This window comes from Colobus angolensis, unplaced genomic scaffold, assembly GCF_000951035.1.
Source record: "Colobus angolensis palliatus isolate OR3802 unplaced genomic scaffold, Cang.pa_1.0 Scaffold26, whole genome shotgun sequence".
In the NCBI taxonomy this organism is placed as follows: domain Eukaryota; kingdom Metazoa; phylum Chordata; class Mammalia; order Primates; family Cercopithecidae; genus Colobus; species Colobus angolensis.
In genome coordinates, this window is record NW_012115821.1 from 7121816 (window position 1) to 7136349 (window position 14534).

Genomic DNA, 14534 nt, shown 5'->3' on the forward strand with positions numbered 1-14534 from the left:
CCCTATAAGAAAAAAATATCGATCGTTTTTACAAGAAAGTGCCCATGACTAATTACATCACTTAGAATTTTCTTGAGTGTAGTTGGTCTCTGGTTGCAACACAGATCAGCCTATAGACAGGGTCTCTTGGCTTCTTATCTCATGTAGCTTTAGGATTGTGTTCCTGCCCTGTTTTGGTCTCTCTTGTATATGACTTACCCAAGGTGTTTGTGCTGTTTATGTATACAACCTCCTATATCCCAGTCTTGTCTTTGTTTAGATCTGGAAACTCTTCTGGTCTGAGGAAAAGAAGACTCTACTTTGACATTCCAGTCTTGAAAGCCGACTGTATTCCTGACAGCTTCGATGTTTTTCACAGGCATAACCACCCCCAGAGAGGCAGAAAAGGTAGGATGGAAGAAATCATCAGAAATGAGTTTGGGCACGCAGTTGACCCTCCTTTTTGTCTTTAGATCAGTGGAATTAGTGAATACTGCTATGAACTCATGGAATTTTCAGCCTTCAGAATTTCCAGACGTCCTCAAGTTGTCTTTGAAGGATTCTTATTTTACAGTGTGTGTTTTTCCTGAGTAAAAGAGAAAAACAGAGTGTGTCTTGTTGGTGGGATAGCTAAGATTTGAGGATAACTTCCTTTTATTACGGGATTGCTATGTCTCAGGCATGATGCTATGTACTTTATCATTTTCACCTTCACAACAATCCAGTGATACATGAAGTATATGGGACCTCATGCTACAAATAAGGAAGTAGAATCTTGGAGAGGCCACTTAGTTTCACTAACATCAAATAACCAGTATGTGATTGGGTCAAGATCCAGTTCCATTTGTTACCAATGAAAGCCTTCTACAATATAGCTCATTAATATCAGTGTTGGGGTAAAAGTTATAAATACACAAATATGTGTAAAACATTAAATGTAGTTTTTTGCCTCATACAATCATCTATAACTGAACAAACTGAGTCAGAATCTGAAATCTGTCTCAAAATCACTAAGTAAAGTGGTGACCTGAATGAGAATGATAGTCTTTCGAATTTTTTCCAAGCTTCTTTTCAACACAGCATTTTAATTCCAGGAAAAAAACTATTCAAATTGAATTGGCTGGAATTGTTCGGTTAAAACTCAGTGTTTTTACACTTGAAACCTAGAAGATTTTTTTTTAAGTGCCAGTGTTATAACTCTGCTCTTAAATCCTCTAAACTAAACAGATATTTACCCAATTATTGAATGACATTCAAATATTTGAATGTCTCATTGATCATATTATGTTTTTTATTGCTACCTGTATATCCCAAATAAACTGTTCTATTGCCAGACCAAAATAAAAGATAAAATATATTTTTTTCAAATTCAAAGAAGTTGTCTTTGGTCTATCTAGACTATCCATTATCCTGAAAGATTTGTAGATGCTTAATAGGTGAGAATAAAATAGAAAATGCCTTTTTCCTCAAAGTATTCTGTCGGGATGTGCCATTTGAAAGAAAAAAAAATCAGTTTAAGGAGACACATAATCACTAAACAATCTTGTTTCAGTCACTATCACTGCAAATGCAATTAGGGCCAATTCTCCTGAGTCTATGCTAATGGAAGGAGGGTGTAACATGCATGGTTGACAGCCTCAGATAATCTGAATAACTGATTTTCAACATTTCCCCCTAATAAACCTATTTACCAGAGTTGCTAGCAAGTAATGGAAACTGCCGATTCTCGTTTCCTTCCTCTCCTCCCCACACCCGGCGCCCCAACCCAGTCACCCTTTGATGGAAATGTTAGTGAGCAGTGAATTGGCCAAAAAGCTGTGGGAGGAAGAAGAAAGAAGGAAAGTCGATCAATCTTTGAATAAATAAAAGCTATTTTTATGTGATGCTTCTGCAATGGAAGGTCCTGCCACATGTAGAATATTGTCTGGGTTAATATTCTTATACATACTTGTACAATAAACCCACCTCAAATAATAGTCTTATTAAATTCATATAGGTAAGCAAAATAGCAATTCATTTTATTTGTTCAATAATATTAAAAGTTATAGATACGGTTGAAGTTTCTTTTGACATTTACCCTCAATCTCTCAGACCTGCCTCCTTACTCAAAAGGAGCCACATCTCTCTGATATGTACTTATTATTATACAAAACATCCAGCTTTTCATCCAAGTTTTTTCTATGAATTTACATAGAAATTTAGTCAGAGAAAATAAGCATTTTTTTTTGTTTTTACAGTAATAATAGCCTACCTATATAGTTTAGCTATGTGGGGTGACACTGTTATGCATTGCCCAAATGCCCCTTCAATGAAGGACTCATTGCCTCATCAGGGAGCACTTTCAGCAGACTGTCTGCATCTCTCAGCCCCTTCTTGAACCACCTCTGCTGCAATAGCCCCCTCACCCTCAGGCTCACCCTTGCCGAGACAGGCAATGGTCAGTGTCTGATCCAGTTCCATTTGGTACCAAGGTACTAGTTCCCATGCAAGCTCATTGTAAGACTACAAATGTCTTGCCATGTTGGCACAGACTGGGGCAACTCAGAAAGATCTTCCTAGCCTCAGAGCTGCCTGTGGGGTGGTTGAGGCTGCTGTGGAGCCCACATCATAGCTCAACTTCTGTCTTCACCCAATCCTGCTTCCTTAGATGCTGATGCCAAGAAGCTTCCTAATAAACTTCCAGAACAGTAACTTCCATCTCATAGTCTGCTTCCCAGGAAACCACCCGATGACATGTTGCTTGCTTAGTTTTTCACAGAATATGTCCTGGAAGCCCCATTTGCTAGTAAATATAGACCTATCTCATTATTTTAATCTTGTATTTGTGTCAGAACTGAGATGTTGTTGATCAAAGCCCTGGTTCCCTATGTTTCTGAACCTGCATCTAGACTACATCATGATTAACTATGACTAAATTAGTGTGTTCTAGCCAATGGACTGTGGAGAGAAGTGATATATGGCACTCCCAGGCCCAATCTGTTGACACTTCATGAAATTTTCCACATCCTTTCTCATCCTCCATGTGCTAACTAGATGCAAAGGATCTAGCAGAAGTTTCCAAGGCCCTAGGGACAGCAGAGTCACAGAAAGCTGGGTCACTGAATCACCACATTGAAGGCTACCTGTAAACCTCCACCTCAAATTGTTAACCTGTTCAAAAATGTAGGGGCATTTCTTACAGGAATTAGTCTCTCCTCCTTAAAAATAAAGAACTCTTCGGCTGTTTCCAGTCTCTCACTATTACAAAACACATTGCTCTGAGTATTTTGTACATGTCTCCTTGGGTGCAAGTGTTTCTCTGGTCTAAATAGTAAAAACAGAAGCGGACTTGCTAGGTCTTGAAATACACAAGCTTTAAAATTCAATATTTTTTGTACCATTTCCCAAAGTGGTTATACCAATTTGTATTCCTACTAGGAGTGCATGGAAATACCTCTTTCTCATAGCTTTCAAATGTGGGACTATGCCAGGCACTCTACTAAGTATTTTACCTGCCTTAAAATATTTGAGCCTCAAAGTAACTCTGAAGTGTACATTTCTATTCCTTAGCTCTGCTTTTCAGATGAGAAAACTGAGGTCAATAATTTACAGCTGAAAGAGCTAAGATCTAAACTTAAGGTTGTCTGAATCCAGATTTAGAGATCGATTTCTTTTCTCTTACATTATATTGCTTGTATACAATTCTCATTCAAAGTTAGAAGTTGTCAGGTAAATTATTTAATTAAAGGTTATACTTTATTAGGGAGAATTAAGGACGGTAGTGGTCTTCGTGTATGGGGATTAATTGGTCATGAGGAGGTATCATTCATAAAGGTCAAGGGTTTATTTTCATGGGTCAAACAGTATGCAGGAGGGTTAAGCCTTCCCTCTTTGAAAAAAAAAAAAAACATAAATGTATATAGATCTGTCAGTCATTTAAAAGGCTTTTCTAAAAATAAGTAAAACAAAAGCTAATAAAATCTGCATTCCGGGTGGCTGCTTGCAAAGTGGCTGTAATTACTTGGCCAAATCACATCTTGCTCCGTGTTCCTCCCTGAACTTCCTTTGTCCTCGAATTGAACATAATGCAGAGGAGGTCTGTGTGGGTCTGGGACAGGATGGAATTTGGACCGGCTGTTTTCAAAGGTTACATTAGAAACTTAAAGGCTAAAGGCAGTTACTGTGAAAACTGCCTTCTAAAGTGGGAATCTCCCCATCATATCACGTGCCTGTACCAAGAACTATGGCAGGGGTGAAACTGGAAACACACAAATCTTCACAAGATGAACAAAATGTTAGACCCTATAGACAAGGCACAGGGACACATTTGACTTCCCAAATTCCTTCCATTTTTGTGGTTTTTGAGGTTACAATAGAATTTAAGTCTCTCTGGGTTCATGTTCATCTAGTTTTGACAAAATATGACTTCCTGTGTCAGTGAAAGAAGGCTTTGATTTACAAAAAACAAAAAAAAAATGAGGCAATTAGATGAAATAGTTTCACTAATTGTAAATTAATCAAAGTTAGATTTTTCTTAAAATATGCAGGGGTCAAAAATCTGGGCATGAAACAAGCACTGGACCGATTTGGGGTTTCCCTGGGTCTTACCATGTTGAAAATCCCTGAGTTCCTATAAATACCAAATTTGTTAAGGGGGCAAGAGGGCAGAGCAGAAAAAGATAAAGAGGGCTAATTGGGTATATATAGTTGCTGGGCAGAAAGCTTAAATTTGGTCTCTTAGGCAAATGTGTCCCTTTAATGCTGTTACTTCTTTCTATGATGATATACATTCATTCATTTAGCCAACATCTATTGTGCTTACTACATGTCAGGCACAGTTACACACTTGTTCTACAGTGGGGGATGAAATGAACACAGACTTACAGTCTTTGAGTGGAGAGAAGATGAAATATGTAAGTCAATACAACTATTCCTAAGTAAGTGTTTAGGAAAACTGAGACAGTTGCTATGAAAAAAGCAATTGGGGTACATCAATGAAGAATGAAAGCAGAGACCTATGTAGATAAAGTCCTCAAGGAAGACGTGTCCGCAGAGGCACAGTTTGAATGGAGACAGATGCAGAATGAGTCGGGGGTGAAATATCTTAGGCTGGGAGGCTGCTCACATGAAGACTCTAGGACAGGGAAGAGCTTGGGATAACTGGAGGCTAGAACATACTGGGACAGTGGCTCAAGCAGGAGGTGGAGAGGGAAGCAGGGGCTAGGGAGTTCCAGAGAGTGGAATGATCCTGGGGAGTCTTAAGCAGAGAGATGACACAGTCAAATTCACATTTTAAAAATATCACTCCAACTGCAGTGCTCACACTCTATTCAAAGGAAAAGATGGTTGAGAAAGTAAGGTGGAGGTAGGGAACTGACATAATGGGTGACTGCAATAGTTGAAGTACTGCAAGGCAGAGGAGCAAAAGTGAGATGTATTTATGTATCTGTTCCTTTGTCATTGGATGTACTCATTTGGATCTCTATCAAAGCTGCCATGAAAGTGAAATACTGTATGAATCTGACTGTATAGCATGAATCCCATTAAGCTTTCTCAGGAAAGTAGACTCAGGCAAGCTGGAAGGCCATTACTTTGGTTTCAAGCTCTGACGATTGTCAGAAACAGAGTATCCAAAGTGCCCAGATCTCTGATTATAGCAACGTGCAGAACTTGTGAGATTTTGCAAGTGTTCCCATGTGACATGTGGTGCATGAAGTTGCCATGGCAGTGAACTCCTCCAACAAGGATATTAGGAGGTATACTTACCTGAGTCTCTTTTCCATTTCCTTGACATGAGATTGAATGGAGAAGGCAGAGAGTAACAAGTGTAATGAGATTCTGTTTTGTCTATGTTTATGCTCATGGAATATCTGAAAAGAAAGGAAGGTATGACATCTATTTTTTCAAATGGCAGTGAATAGATGGCAGAAGGCTTAGGAGCTGTTCATTTTGAAACTTCGGTGGAGATTTTTGACTGGCTTTTACATATCCCACTGTTTGTGGATATGCTCCATCACAAGCAGACGTTTTAAGTGCTGTAGTGGGCCAAACTTTGTTTTATTTTAGTATTTGTCCACCAAAGATGTCTGTGAAATTTCTAATGTTCATTTGTGAACTGTTCTGGAGAAAGTAGGGAATTGGAAGTCCTGAGCAGTGGAATTGCCAGGCACTGGTTGAACATGTATTTGAGATCTCTAGCCATGAATTTAAAGTGATACCAATCAGCACTTTTGCTTTTAAATAGCTACAATGTCTTCTAAGGCAAATAATATCTCCAATAGGAAATTGATTTATTGTCCATGGTATCTGTGGTTTGAGGTTTTCTTTCATTGAGTGATAAATATTTTTTGAGCATCTATTTTGAGCCAAACACTGTATGGACAAAATAAGGTAAGGGGAGCAGAATGAGGAAATAAAAAGGACAGAAGATAGAACTTAGGGATAAAAATAACTCAGGAAAAGGAACTTTAAAATCCCCTTGGCGTTCACTTCCCAGTCTTTCATTTTCCGTCTACATCACCTTAGATGAGTCACTTAATCTATGCTTTTGTTGATCACTTTAAATTTGAAGGCTTAACTAAACTACAGAGTCCTTAGTGGTCTTTAAGGGAAAGATGTAATCAAAATGCTAGGCATGACACATATATTATATTTTACATATCTCTGAAACAGATATTCTCCAAAGATCTTGGTATCATTTAATAGGTAGACGCAGCAAACAACTTGGATAAAGTTCTCCCTAGAGGTTGACAACTTGGTGAGGTTTTTTGTTTCCAAAAGAAAAAGAAAAAAAAAAGAAATTGCTGTTTGGTGGGCTTATTTGCTCTGAATTTTTGCTGTCTCACCTAGAAAATGAGCATAGAAACTTGGGAACTTGGGAGAGAGAGAGAGTATGTGTGTGTGTGTGTGTGTGTGTGTGTGTGTGTGATGTTGAGTTAAATGTGGGCAATGTTAGCCATTTGTCTTTTTTTACATCAAAATTAAAAAGCACTTAGAACACAGAAATCAAAGCCCCACCTCACTGGCTTTTACTTTCTGAATTCCCATGCTGACATAATCCCAAATGCTAATTTAGTCAAGTATGGCTAATCCTCTAGAAGCCTCAGCAGTCAACCACGTAATTCAGTGCCACTTTACAGAACTTTCAATTTAATTTTTCAGATTTGTCAAGGAGAAGGATAAAAGTGTGTTCACCCTATAAAGTAGAAACCACACTGAAGGAACTGCAATAATGCAGAACTTCCTATCATCCATGATGATGCACCAGCCTTTCCAACTCCATTTGGTTTGGAGCTGTGGTTCTCAATCAGAGGCAACTTTGTCTCTCAGGGGACATACACAATGTCTAGACACATTTTGATTTCCATGATTGGGAGGCAGAGGTAGGTAGAGGCCAGGGATGCTGCTAAACCTCCAAAAATGCACAGGAGGGTTTCTCACAACAAAATTCTCTGAACCAGAATGTCAATAGTGTTAGTGCTGAAGTTAAGAGACTCATGTCTGAATTGCTCCTTAACCCCATAATTAAATATGTCTGATTTTTGGGATTGTAAGCACGCTAAAAGAAAAAGCTGGCTAAGTGCGGTGGCTCATGCCTGTAATCCCAGCACTTTGGGAGGCTGAAGTGGGTGGATCGCTTGATCCCAGGAGTTCAAGACCAGTCTGGGAAACATGGCAAAACCCTGTCTCTATTAAAAATACAAAATATTAGCTAGGCCTGGTGGCATGAACCTGTGGTCCCAGCTACTTGAGAGGCTGAGGCAGGAGGATTTCCTGAGTCTGGGAGGCAGAGGTTGTGGTGAGCCCAGATCACGCCACTACATTCCAGCGTGGGCAATAGAGAGAGACTCTGTCTCAAAAAAAAAACAAACAAACAAACAAACAAAAAAACCTGAAACCTTAATTTAGATTTTAACAGGGTATACCAATAGTTTTCTAAAGCAAAGTGCTTTTTAGTTTGTAAAATCAAATGTAAAATATGGCCCATTTACAATACAAATGATATCTTTTATACATAGAAGGTATTTTATAGTATGCAAAGACAGAGTCACATATCAGTCAGGTCAACCTGTAAATTTGTTGTGGCTCCATCACATTGAAATTTCTACTGCTTTTTTTCTTTTTTAATCTTTTATTTTGAGATGGAGTCTTGCTTTGTCGCCCAGGTTGGAGTGCAATGGTGCGATCTTGGCTCACTGCAACCTCCACCTCTTGAGTTTAAGCAGTTCTCCTGCCTCAGTCTCCTGAGTAGCTGGGATTACAGGCGTGCATCACCATGCCTGACGAATTTTGTGTTTTTAGTAGAGATGGGGTTTCACCATGTTGGCCAGGCTGGTCTCAAATTCCTGACCTCAAGCAATTTGCCCACCTCAGCCTCCCAAAGTGCTGGGATTACAGGTGTGAGCCAGCACCCCTGCTTCTACTTCATTTTCGATTTACATTATCAGTAATAATTGGAAAGGTTTTAGGATATTTTAAGGTAGCCATATATATTTTTGTATACCTTGCAAAATTACATCTATTTTCTCAACAAAAATCTTTCCTTGTGAAGTGACTTCTTTTGCTACTAGCAATTTTTAAACATTGCCGTTGTCGTGGTAATGCCTAATTATTATTACAAGTAAATTCTCCAGATCTAAATTTGGAAACATGCAAGATATTCTCCAAGAAAGAAAAATCAGTGGTAAAAAGTCTTAGCCATTCTTTCTTTTGTTGCATAGTTGCATTCAGGTCATTTAATTCTGCCCATGGCATCAAGAATGCCTATTTTTATGAAAAGCTGGTTTTACAGCAAGAAAATTGGTCCACCTCTCGGTTATGATGCCTAATGATTTGTGGTTGTTAGATAACTTTCAGAACACAACAGATTTGATTCACTGATGGAGTTTGCATTCCACAGCATCTCTTAGGATCTTTACGGAGGTCACGGATTTAGATCTTTTGTTGTGTTTGAACTCCAAGATGTTCAGTCCTACATTCTGCAGTCGTTGAGGGCAGCTGTAGAACTGGCAAATAAGCAACAGTGTGAGTTGAGGCAAGGTGGTGCTACCCATGAAAAGAACCAGGGGCCACAGGGGGTCTCAGCTCTTAGTAATAGAGGCAGAGATTGCCCCTGAGAAGGGAAAGAAGCACATGCCATAGAGAAAGGTGGCTATAATAGGGATAACCAAAATGTAAATAGAATGACTTAAACTTTCTTTTTTTAATTATACTTTAAGTTCTAGGGTACACATGCACAACGTGCAGGTTTGTTACATATGTATACATGTGCCATGTTGGTGTGCTGCACCCGTTAACTCATCATTTATACTAGGTATATCTCCTAATGCTATCCCTCCTCCCTTCCCCCACCCCATGGCAGGTCCCAGTGTGTGATGTTCCCCACCCTGTGTCCAAGTGTTCTCATTGTTCAATTCCCACCTATGAGTGAGAACATGTGGTGTTTGGTTTTCTGTCCTTGCGTAGTGTGCTCAGAATGATGGTTTCCAGCTGCATCCACGTCCCTACAAAGGACATGAATTCATCTTTTTTTACGGCTGCATAGTATTCCATGGTGTATATGTGCCACATTTTCTTAATCCAGTCTATCATTGATGGACATTTGGGTTGGTTCCAAGTCTTTGCTATTGTGAATAGTGCCACAATAAACATACGTGTGCATATATGTTTATAGTAGCAACGATTTATAATCCTTTGGGTATATACCAAGTAATGGGATGGCTAAGTCAAACGGTATTTCTAGTTCTAGATCCCTGAGGAATCACCACACTGTCTTCCACAATGGTTGAACTATTTTACAGTCCCACCAACAGTGTAAAAAGTGTTCCTATTTCTCCACATCCTCTCCAGCACCTGTTGTTTCCTGACTTTTTAATGATTACCAGAATGGCTTAAACTTTCTAAAATCACATAGGCATATTCTCCAAGTCTGTTCTTGGATAGCCAAGGTTTCCTGACCTCAGGGGCATCTCAGTGAGGGCTGCTAGAAAATTCTTTCCTGCACACAACTCACCCGAGTTCCTGATTCTTTCATTTAGATCTGTACCTAAGGGCTAGCTTTTCGTCATTGTAAGGCAGATCACATTTTAACAAACTGATCCTGTGCATCTGCTACATTCCTTATTTCCCGAGTTCTACAGACACCGTTCATCAAACTAAAGTGCAGAGAAAACACTGAACTAGGAATATGTTGTAAGATGGATCCCCAGTTCAGAAACTTAAAAATGTTGGGGAAAAATGTTTATCTTATGATAAGGTACTTGTGGACTACTGGAGACAGTTACATTAAGGATATGGCTTTAAATTCGACTGCCTTGGGTTTACATCCTGGCTCTGCCATGGATGGATGAACTTGAACAAGTTATTTAACCTCCCTATGCTTCAGATTTCTCATCTTTAAATTAGGATGATAGGAACTCCTTCCCAATTTTTTTTTTTTTTTTGAGACTGAGTCTTGCTCTGTCACCCAGGCTGGAGTGCAGTGGCGGGATCTCAGCTCACTGCAAGCTCCGCCTTCTGGGTTCACGCCATTCTCCTGCCTCAGCCTCCCGAGTAGCTGGGATTACAGGCGTCCGCCACCACACCCGGCTAATTTTTTAGTAGAGACGGGGTTTCACCGTGTTAGCCAGGATGGTCTCGATCTCCTGACCTCATGATCCACCCATCTCGGCCTCCCAAAGTACTGGGATTACAGCCTTGAGCCACCATGCCCGGCCCTTCCCAATTTTTTTAAGAGACTCAAAATAATGTTCATCAAGCATCAATATTATCGTCATTGTTCTAGATCTGGGCTAGAGATTCAAAATATGGCAGCTATCAATACACAGTAACTAGGTACAGAAGTAAACATGGTGATTAAGAATTTGGAACTTGATACCTGGGCTTCAATTTCAGCTCTGCTACTTCCTGGCTGTGTGACCTTGGGCTTACTTAACCTCTAAGGGCCTCAGTTTCCTTATTGGTAATGACAATATCACTGACATCCAAGAGTTTTAAAAATCTTTAAATTAATTTAAGCATTAAATTAACGTACATAAATGAGTTTAATATTTGGTATATGATAAATATTCAATAAAATTAAGTTTAAGCATAATTTTAAAAATTTTTTCTTAGAAAATAAAGTTATTGTGGAACAATATACATAAAACTTACTATTTAACCATTTTTAAGTATACAGTTCAGTGGCATAGTACATTTGCATAGTTATACACTATCCCCACTATCTATCTCCAGAATTCTTACATTCATTGTCCCAAACTGAACTCTGTACCCATTAGTAATAACTCTCCCTTTCCCCTTCCTCACATCCCAGCTCCTGGTAACCACTTTCCATCTCTATAAACTTGCCTATTCTAAGTACCACCTTTAAGTGGAATCCTGCAATATTAGTTTTTTTGTGGCTGGCTTATTTCCCTTGGCATAATATTTCCAAGGTTCTTCCATTCTGTAGCATGTGTATAATTTCATTCAAGGCTGAACAATACTCCATTGGATGAATATACCACATTTTGTATATTCGTTCACTTGTTGATGCACATTTGGGTTGTCTCCACCTTTTGGCTATTGTGAATAGGCTGCTATGAACATTGATGTATACTATCTTTAATAAAGTACAGCAACAGAGAGTGTGAGAGAGAGGGAGCCCCAACATTGAATGGGCAGGCGAAGGAAGATGCTCGTTTAGAAAAGTGAGAGTCTTTGAAGGCTTGTAAGAAGAGGTAGGGTTTGATCACATTCACAGGAGGTTTGTAAAAGTTGTGAAGGGTCTGATTGAGGACAGTGACATTGGGCTCAGGGAACAGTGAATATATATGTATACTGAAGAAGTATCACAAAAAGAGATACCAGCAAGAAGGGCCACAAATCAGAACTTCACAGCCCCTTTGAGAAGGATTTCAGATTCCATGCTAAGCCTATTACATCACACCTTGAATCTTCATTGCTGCCCCAAGAAGTATCATCTCTACTTAGCAGGTGAGGGAGCAGCAGCATTCTGTAACTTCAACAATTTCCAATAACTAGCAAGCAGTCAAACTGACATTTTATCCCAAGCCTGCCTCCTCCTAAAGCCAGGGTTCAAAAAGTAATGTGTTCAATGCCAGTCCTGAATGAGACAAGAACTCATTTCCCATTCAGCAAAGACTCTTCTGAAGCCATGTCTCTGGCCTGATTCTCTCAGTGATTTCTGTCCTTATGGCATTTCAAGAATCAAAGGGAGCCCTTTGAGTGTCTAATGAACTTGACACATTTATATTCATATATGTTTAGTTTGCCAAGGGGACCTGAACAACAGCTCAGCATCTGATTTCCCTGATCTTTTCTTACTAAATTTTCAAGTTATGCTCTATGGATCACAGCACAGTAAAAGTCATACAAAGAATAGATCAGAGGCTGGGAATTTTCATGACCATCACCCCCTCAGTACCAGTTTCTATAAAGCAAGGTAATTCAGGAAAGAAAATCACTTCTAATTCATTCTTTGCCCTTCAACAATATCGATGTTTATCAATCAGGCATGTGGCACAATTGTGACACATACCATATAATTTACCACTTGCAAGTCAGTCCCTAAAATTCCATTTTCTCCTGGGAAAGTTCACTCATTCACTCAAGACCAGTGAGAGACACATGTGTAGCCTACACCCTGCCTTTATTCCTTCTAGAATACTTGACACATGACACATTTGTTCTTGACTCCTCAATAATTAAGGTGTTACAACAGTTGAAAAGCCATTTCAAGGAATGCAATACGTAAAAATAATTTTCTTTCTATAAAATGGTTATGGTGCCAGGTATAATTCTTTAATGTGATTGAAGTGATGTTTAAATGTGATATGTGACTGTTTTTGCATACTATAAAATACCTTATATGTATAAAAGATATCATTTGTATTATAAATGGGCCATATTTTACATTTGATTTTACAAACTAAAAAGCACTTTGCTTTAGAAAGCTATTGGTATACCCTGTTAAAATCTAAATTAAATTTTTAGCTCTTTTTTTTTTTTTTTTCTGAGACAGAGTCTCTGTCTATTGCCCACGCTGGAGTGTAGTGGCGTGATCTGGGCTCACCACAACCTCTGCCTCCCAGACTCAGGAAATCCTCCTGCCTCAGCCTCCCAAGTAGCTGGGACCACAGGTGCATGCCACCAGGCCTAGCTAATATTTTGTATTTTTAATAGAGACAGGGTTTTGCCATGTTTCCCAGACTGGTCTTGAACTCCTGGGATCAAGCGATCCACCCACTTCAGCCTCCCAAAGTGCTGGGATTACAGGCATGAGCCACTGCACTCAGCCAGCTTTTTCTTTTAGCATGCTTACAATCCCAAAAAACAGAGATATTTGATCATGGGATTAAAGATCAATTCAGACATGAGTTTCTCAACTTCAGCACTAACACTATTGACATGCTGGTTCAGAGAATTTTGTTGTGAGAAACCCTCCTGTGCATTTTTGGAGGTTTAGCAGCATCCCTGGCCTCTACCTACCTCTGCCTCCCAATCATGGAAATCAAAATGTGTCTAGACATTGTGTATGTCCCCTGAGAGACAAAGTTGCCTCTGATTGAGAACCACAGCTCTAGATAATGGAGTTGAAAGGCTGGTGCATCATCATGGATGATAGGAAGTTCTGCATTATTGCAGTTCCTTCAGTGTGGTTTCTACTTGGAAAGAAGAGGTATGAGCTTTTGTTTACAGAGGGCCTTGAATTACTGTAATCATCAAATATTTATGTTACAAAAACTCCACAAAATGCAAGTTTCTAAATAAATATCAAGAGTTTAGATGGCATTCAGTGAATGATTCAAAGAGGAGCACAGTATTTCTTTAATTAAAAGCAAGCAAGAATGATAACTAATTAAACGTCATGATGCAACAGGGAAATGTGGGAAAGAAAGAGCTCTGTAGGAAGCTGTACCAGAGAACTGGAATCTGAATTTGAGGACAGACGCCTACATGGAAAGTTAAGGGCAACTTCCACTGCTGCAGAGCCAAGTTCAAACAATACCAAAGAGTAAAACACTAGTAAAAATGCGTCCATAGAAGGTGACCTTTAGGGTCCTTTTAAAGGGAAGGAAACCATAGTAAATGTAATTGCCAACATATGTTGCTATTATTAAAAATAATAATAACTAGCAATGCATGAGTGCCTCCTCTGTGCCAGGGAGTTTGCTAAGCACTTTACTGAACACTATCTCACTGAATTAAGCGTGTGTGGAGGGCACTAGCAAAAAACACAAAATCCTTTTTTTTTTTTTCAAGAAATTGGTAGTTTGCATTTCTTTTTCTTTTTTTTTAATCATTTTATTTTATTTTTCATTCTTTTATTGTAAGTTCAGGGGATATAGGTTCTTTTCTTTTTATTTATTTTTTATTATTATTATACTTTAAGTTCTAGGGTACATGTGCATAATGTGCAGGTTTGTTACATATGTATATGTGTGACATGTTGGTGTGCTGCACCCATCAAATCGTCATTTACATCAGGTATAACTCCCAATGTAATCCCTCCCCCCTTCCCCCTCCCCGTGATAGGCCCCAGTGTGTGATGTTCCCCTTCCCGAGTCCAAGTGATC

At 39.1% G+C, this 14534-nt stretch overlaps 1 long non-coding RNA gene across 1 annotated transcript in view; it reads right to left on the reverse strand.

Moving 5' to 3' along the window:
- Positions 1 to 234: 234 nt before the first annotated feature.
- LOC105515379 overlaps positions 235 to 14534 on the reverse strand; it is a 333481-nt gene continuing 319181 nt past the window's right edge. Inside the window, exons 5-6 of the long non-coding RNA XR_001002315.1 lie at positions 1753 to 1794; positions 235 to 565 (exon numbers count right to left, since the gene is read on the reverse strand). This is a non-coding gene — a long non-coding RNA (uncharacterized LOC105515379). The remainder of the gene's footprint in view (positions 566 to 1752; positions 1795 to 14534) is intronic.